Below are 8,619 nucleotides of genomic sequence, written 5' to 3'. Positions count from 1 at the left end.
AAAAATCAGTGCTATTCTTTTTTTCTGCAACCAATAATTTTACAATTAACAGGAAATAGACCAGCTGTTTGTGTAGTGTAGACTTTTTCATAGGAATTCTTGTGATGTGATTGCCAAGAACAGATTTCTACATCTGCTTAATGTACATTGAAGAAATGATACATTTTCAAAGTGAAGCAATCCATTTCTTCAGAAGCTCTCTTACGTTAATCAAAAGAAATCAAAACATTGGACCTAGAATTTTAATGTACTTTAAGAATGTAAAAAAGTTCTTTTGCCTGAATTAGAGACTACATCATATCTGCTTCGTATCTGGGGGTTAGCTTTTGAGATGAAGAGAATTATTCAGCACATTTTTATCACCAAACACCGTTGAAAGATTGCAATTAGGCTTGAGACAAATTCACATTGTGAAATCAAACAATCTTTGTTGTATAAAAATGTTCAAGTGACTCAACGATGATCCAAGTTGATAGTATCAGTCAGATTGACATTTGAAGTCCACAAAGGAGTTATTGTGGCTTTTTCTCAATTGTGCCTTTGATTTTCATTTTTTAATTTTTCTCCAAAATCATGCCCCAATACTATTGAGTCAAGTAGAATTAAAAACCTGTTTTAAAGACATCTGTAAATGATATTATAGCCGTGACCATAGCCAGGCTCCCCAATTTAATTATGTATAAAATGAAATATAAAACAGAAAAAGTTCTAAACTTAATTGGCTATGGTGAACATTAAAATTTACTCAGTAGATATTTCATTGTAAAAGTCTCACAATTTAACAGGCATATAATGCATAAAGAACTAATGAGTTAAAGAACATGAAAAACAATTCAAAAGAAGAATAAGATCTCAGTGCAGTGGCTCAGTTCCACAATTCCAGCTATTTGGGAGGGAGAAACATGTTTGGGTACAGGATGGGCAGAAGAAACTAACGAGATCATGTCTCGACTATCAAGTGGATCATATCAGACCATGTCTACAACCCCAGTTATGTGAGAAGACATAGGTAGGAAGATTGCAGTCTGTCTGAAGTGGAGCAAGAATATGAGATGCTACGTGTAAAATTACTAAAGCAAAATGGGCTAGGGGACATGTAAAATGGAAAAGCATTCACATATATAAATGTGAGGCCCTGAGATCAAACCCCAGAAAGTATGACTGACAAAAGAAATATTATTAACATGTTTATTTTCTAAATACTTCAGATTTTTACATTTAAGAAAGTTTTAGGTGTCTAGAAATTTAAAAAAATAGCTGTCATAAATTCTACTTCAAAGGAGGCAATCTAGAAATAAACAGTCATTCACCTTTGAAATTGTAAGCAAACAGTTATGCACATGGTTGAGTCTAGAGGTACTTGCTGTATTATCCCATCAATTATGACTGACTGAAGTGTCACCCTTGTTAAGCATAGCTTTAAGCACTGATCACTTACAGCAAATACTCCTGAGAAAGCTAGAAGTCACAGTGAATTAATGTAATTTAACAGGCTGAGGCATAAAAGCACTTAGTTGAAGAGCAAAGTGCTTTGTAATAGCTTCAAAGCTTACCTTTGTCTACTTGGCAGAAATTGAAATTATAAGACAAACTTCCAGAATCAGTCACACCATCTGAAAAGATGCAAATAATACTAGAAATGCCAGAAACCACTCATCTATTGAACATATTTTTATAGCTGAAAATTTGAAACCTAATGAATTCCTATGTAATTTCAAATGTACAAATAGAAAAAGGTTACTAAGAAGTATAATCAATAGATTTTGATAGAAGATATTGGAGTAATTAACCCATTAATAAAAGAAAAATTTTAATGACTTTCCTAAAATATCAAAATATAGTCTGTCATAAATATAAGTATCACATTTAAATTGTTTAAATGTATTTTAACTGGTCATTTATATGTGATCTTCAAGTGGGCAATAATGGTGCTGGTTTTGTTTTTAAGTGTTGAAGTTTGAATGAAAACCCTTATGCTTACTAGCCATATGCAACCCAAAGAACAGTAGTATAAAAGCTAATGCACAATGAAAACAAAGATAACAGAAAATCACCTGCCAAACTGTTAATTTTTAAAATGTCAACATTTCAGGAAATGAAGTTCACATCATGTACACTGAGTCAGGCCTTTTTCTAAGAATGTTCTTACTGGCTCACATTTCCATACTCATTGATAGTTTCCTTAACTCTTCCCAGATTCTCCTAACTCATAAAAGTGAACCTTATTCCAAGGACATGAGGCCTATATCCTCAAGGTGAAGAAGAACATTGTCACATTTCCATCCTTGTTCTAACCTGGCGTGGTTCTAGCTCCCCATCAATAAATAATAAACAAAATAACTAATGGCTTCCAGAAATACAGAGGAATTCAAGTCCCAACCATTCTTATGTCACTCGGGCTAAGCTTGGAGTTCTGATCAAAAAATGCATGGTAATAACTAGAAGTAACTATAAGACATTCAAATTATTTAAAGATGTCCTTTGAAATATGAAAGCAGAATAAAATTTTACTTTAGAAAACATGAATTGTCATAAATTGTGTTTAGCTCCAAATAATTCTTCTCTCTGATAATCTCAAATCCAAACCAAGCATCCTATCCAGTTCACCCATCCTCCTATGGTTTGTTCTCTCCTTTCTTATTTCCCTTCTGTCCCTATTGGTTCCATCATCCAACCATTTTTTTGTTTAATATATCAGCTCAAAGAAGCATCAAAGTGACATAAGAACCGAAAGAATTGTCTCTATGGATCAGAGAAAAGAAGAAAAAAGAGAGAAACCTAGACAAGAATAAATTTACACACATTAAGCATATTTTTGTGCTTATCATATATGAATGTTTAGTTTCAAAATAATTTACTATTATGTTTTATTTTGTTTTCGAACTCTACACTGTTCAGGAGACATCAAAATTCTCAGGAGGTCTCTAGGTGTCTTAAGATTCCTCTAGCTTTTGGAATCATAAATAGAATTCTCCATAATTGCTTGAAACTACAGAGTTTAAGAGTTCTTTTTCTTTAGAGATGCCAAATTCCTCAGTGCTCCTCTGTTCCCTGAGAAGAAACAAGGGCTAGGACACTGCCGGGCGCCCAGGTATCTGTACCTGCCCCCATTGTTACCTGAAAACAAGGATGGAATTTCTGTTGTTTCAAGAACAAGATATTGCCATATTGCCTCTTTTGTCACACAGATGTTTTGGTCCTGTTTTTGTTTCAAAACAGTAAGGGGAAGTTCAATTTCATAATCAATAAGCCTTCTTTAATTTTTAAGTATGTAAGTGGTATTTTAAAAAATAACTCTATTAAAAAATCTAAACAACTTTATTCTGAACCACCCACAGAATTTTGCACTACTAGAACGCAATACTAGCTATCCAGAAATTTTTCAGATCTTGTAATTACATAAAGCATAACACAAAAATAAAATGTGTGAAGAACAATTTCAAGATATCCATTGGCACATTGTGACAGTTCAATAAATATTCATAAGGCAATTTTTCAAGAGATTAAAATATTTAAAATGCTTGCAGATAATCTCTGGACTGCAAAAAAACACGGTACCACTACTTGTCCCCACCCGCAGGACGTCAGCAAGGGCAGTGAACCTAAGCTAGAAGGAATGAAGGGACAAGAGACACGAAGAATGACAGCAAGACAAGGATTCTGATCAAGCTGCAAATTTTTATTTTTCACACAGGTGTATTTATATGCTTGGAATAAAGAAGCTTTTTCATTGGCCGTTAAGGAAGCTTTTTCATTGGCCATAGCAGTGCAGGATGTTTGTTTAGGGCAGGGGGAAAGGGTGGTCACTAGCAGTTGCAGGATGTTTACTTAGGGCAAGATGAGGGTCGGATTCTGTAAACTCAGACTCAAGATGTTCCAGTGAGATAGTCAAGCCTATTATGTTGAGAGACTCATCTTTTGGCTCCCGACAACTACTTTTTCTGAAAATCACATATTTTTTAAAGTGTAACTTTTGTATCACAGTCTAATTTCCGGTAGTTTGAATCATGATGCTTCAGATAATATTTGTTTTAATAATTACAGTAAATAGAGAGTGCTACATTCTCTACCCCACTTTACAGAACATGTAACTACAGTGAACTGAGTTCAGAGGAATACACATTGGTATTTTGGTGGAATGTGTACTTACTACCTAGCACTGTTTAATTATTTGATCAATTATACCTACTCAAGTCTTCATTCGTCTGAGTAAAGACATATTAACCTAAGCAACATAGATTGCCTACAGATTTTTAACTCAATGTTAGTTGCCCTTAAGGACATCATTGAATTATAACTACACAATAGATAACAATTGCATGAAATGAATGACAATCAGAATGAATGAATCCTTACTTAAAGCACATTATGTACCATTGATGAGAGGTTCTGAGTACTTCAACCAACATGGAAAAAATGTGAAGGAATGTTTCTTAGTTCTGGATAACTGTTCTGCAAATGCATGTGTTTAATAGCATTATAAAATATCACTTCCAGTGCACTATTATGTTTGCAGACAGCGGATTCTTAGGTCACAAAGTTATGATTCATATATATCAAGTCACTTAGCGCTGCTGGCAAGAATTGCCAGCCTGAAATATAAAACAGAGAGGATAATAAAACTTTAACAAGCAGCAGTAAAACTAATGAAATATAATCTCAAATATACTACCCTAATTCATCCAGAGAGGAAACACAGTCACCCAATCCTAAGGATGAGGAAATAGAGCCAGCTCCATAAAAACACATATTCATCATAGTAGCATGAATCATATTAGAGTAAGTACCAAAAGAAAATTCAGGCTAGTTACAGAGTATAATTATCAGTGCTAAATACATGACGATGACAAGATGAAGCAACAGTTCACATACGCTTATTTTGGCTCCATATTTAGAGCAATCAAAATGAAAATATTGGTACTATATTTAATAGGGATAATCCTTCATGCTGAGGGTAGAGAAATTTCTGACTAGTCAGAGAGAGCAACACCTGAAGATGTTAGTTATGACTTCCAAGATCAATATGTAAGTGGATCATAAGTTTATTTACATACAGTTTTCATGTGCCTCTAATAACCATGCAATGTCATGCAAAATAACTTCAGACTGATGCTTATTACTGTGCCCCTTAGGGCTGCAATTTGACAATTGTGCATTTCCATACTTATTTTGTCATTCTGATCTTCTTTTGAGAACCTTGAATTTTAAATATAAGAAAAAGGGAAGAAAGAGTAAAGGAAAGTAGAAGAGTTGCAAGAATGTCCTGAGTAAAGGAAATACAAAGAACTGTTCATATTGAGTCTTTTCTCTGTAGCTTTGATTTTTTGCGCGCGCGCACACACACACACACACACACACACACACACACACACACACACACACACACACACACACACACACACACACGCACTGATGTAAGGGAAAAAAACTAAACAACAGAGACTAGACTAAACCAAAGATGAAATCAGATCAGACAAGGTTTCTTTTGCTTCAATAGACAACGCCTGTGATGATGCATATGGTAGAGTTTATGCATCCAAGTAAATTAGTGAAGGGAAACAGATCAATAGGCTTCCACTGTGAGAATTATGCACAAGACAACTAGAGGTTTTCTGCTTAGTTTTCAATTGCTGGAAGATATTTTTTAAAGACTGGAAGAATTCTTATCGGTAATCAACTTCCCCTAAAGGCTCAGGAAACACGATGTCAACTTGGGGACAACCAAGGAATAAGAGAGGATATGGGATTGTTGTTCACATATTTTTAAGATAAACATGCATAATGCAGAGGATAAAAGTAACGCATGTACACAGATTATACAGAAATTGGGAATTTTGATTATTTAAAGGACAGCCTAAGTGAACTAGTAGAAACATGTGCCCATTTCAATGAACTCATAGTGAGATAACTAACTTCGAGCTGAATCAACTGCAACCTTTTTACTAATGCGGAGGAATAAAATGCCAGACAACATGACAATGGAAAGAAGTAAAGAATGTTGAAAGATGAATGACTAATAAGGATTATTATTTTTCTTTTTTTATTCCTCCATCTTAGAAGTAAACATAATGCGACTTTAACAATACCTATTTATACTTTGTGCTTTCTTACATATATTTTCTTAGAGTATTCATAGCATTCCCTATGATTTTCTTTCACTTTGTTGGAGTATTGTCCTCAAAACTGGCCCCTTCCTGGCTTGAGAGTATTCTCAAATAGTGGAATGCATACAAGTGCAAGCTCCTGAGTTCAACCCCAATAGTGAAAGAAAAAAAATACTATTCTTTTCCAAAAAATAACTCTCAATCTTATCTATCTCTCCTGGAATCTTACTGTTTAAGTAAGCAACATTTTACACAATAATAATGATGATAATAATAATAATAATAATAATAATAATAATAGTTCTGGTAGTTTGAGTAGTTACATAGCCTGAACGTATGAAAAGGAAGCTCATTATATGACATTCACATACTGCCACCAGGTGGACAAATAAAGCACATGGCTGTTAAATTGAAATATGATGAGATTCATCTGAAAGATGAAATGTTTCCATTTTGATACGTATCTGTCAAAAATTGCCAAGTCTAAGTAATAATGATAATGATGATTAATAACAATTAGAGTAAATGTGAGGTGAATATAAAACAGCTGAGGAATTCCAGAGGAAGGAGACAAAGAGTGGGGGGAGAATATGCTCCAAGTACTTTTTATGTATGTATAAAAATGTCATAATGAAGCTTACAAAAACCAACAAAGAAAGGAAAGAGGATGTGAATAAGAGTAATAGACAGTGTGAATTTGATGAAGATACATAACATACATACATGTATGCAAATACCACAATGAAACCCCTTTGTTACCAACATGAGTTATGTATTAAGAATAAAACTTTTTTTGTTGTTAGTAGTGCAGCTTGAACTCTGGGCCTAGACCCTGTCCCTGAGCTCTTCAGCTCAAGGTGAGCGCTCAACCACTTGAGCCACAGTGCCACTTCCATTATAAAACTTAAAAAAAAACTCTATGTGGGGTTTGTTGGGGTTTTTTTGTTTGTATGTCCTTCCCCCAGGGTATAACCCCTGTTTTCACTGTATTTGATTCTGGTGCTCTGCATTTTGTATGTACATTTTTATAATTTGGGGAGGGGAAGGGAAATAACAACATGCTTAAATAAGGATACAGGTTGATCTATTGTAACAATGAGATGTACAAGACACTAAGTTGAAAATAAACTTTACATCTTGGGGGGAGGAGGAGTTGGAGAGGTGGGGAGGGAAGAGATGGCAGGGTAAAAACAAAAGAGGAAGTAACAATGCTCAATAGGAAATGTACTCATTATCTTACTCATGTAACTGTAACCCCTCTGTACAGTATTTTTACAATAAAAATATATTTAAAAATTAAACAAAAAAACATCTGGCCAAAAAGTTAGCTGTATTAACCTCACACCATATATCAACGCTTCTGCACTTATTGGAGATTCATACTATGTGTGTTTGAAGTCTGCACCAAGTCATCCCAACTTATACAGAAAGAAATAACATTTGCCATTTCAGCATCCCATTTCCCATTTGAGCATCACATATAAAAGGTCTATGGTATGTTCAAAATTGTGTTCTTTATACAATTAGTTTCAAGACTAGATATTAAGGGTTTAAATGAGATACTGACTATAGTGCCTTAGTTATATAACTGAAAATCTAAATATATGAAGTGTAAGAACATATACAAGGAGAATCAGAGCAATATAAACTGGACATATTAAACATGCAGTGCTGTGTTCTTTACTCCTACTTACTCTGGAGGTTGAAATCTAGAGAATTGCAGTTTGAGGCAAGCCTAAGCAGAAAGGTTTACTAGATCCCATCTTTTAAAAACCAAGGGCTGGGAAGGTGACTCAGTGGTAGAGCGCTTGCCTTGCATGCCTGAGGCCCTGGGTTCAATTCCTCAGCACCACATAAGCAAAAAGCAAAAAAAAGCCGGAAGTGGTGCTGTGGCTCAAGTGGTAGAGCGCTAGCCTTGAGCTGAAGAACTGAAGGACAGAGCCCAGGCCCCACGACCGGACCCGACCCCCCCCCAAAAAAAAACCAAAAAGCTGGACTGAAGACATGGCTCATATGTTAGAGTACCAGCCAAACAAACAAGCCAAGACACAGCTTGAGGTCCTGAGTTCAAATTCCAGTACAGCCCCCCAAAATAACTAAATAAATTCACAAACACATCTATATATGTTGTATTGTTTTTGCTTCTCTGAAGAATGCCAGTACATGAGATGAAAGGGAGAAAAGTAAATAAAATAGCAAACACACTGCTGATGTACTAAATAACACTAAAATAACTTTAAAATGAACAATTTTTGTTACGTGAATTTTACCTCAATTAAAAACATAATTCCTGAGCGAAAGTGAGATAAGAAAAAAGAAAAGTGTAGATAGCCAAATACTATAAGCATGTGGTTTGGTTCTATTTTGACTTTACTGACATGGGAAAAAATCAATACTGAAATATGAGTTTTATTTTCAAAGGCAGATGGGAATGAAAAAAACCCGCAGTATTGCAGGCAAAAATATAAATTGTGCAAAAGGAAAAAATGCAGTTGGATAGTAAGCTTTTAAATCA

Source organism: Dipodomys merriami, unplaced genomic scaffold (genome assembly GCF_024711535.1).
Source record: "Dipodomys merriami isolate MVZ:Mamm:240054 unplaced genomic scaffold, mDipMer1.0.p SCAF_2, whole genome shotgun sequence".
Classification (NCBI taxonomy): Eukaryota; Metazoa; Chordata; class Mammalia; order Rodentia; family Heteromyidae; genus Dipodomys; species Dipodomys merriami.
The sequence above is the reverse complement of the archived record's forward strand: the minus strand, read 5'-3'. Positions refer to the sequence as shown.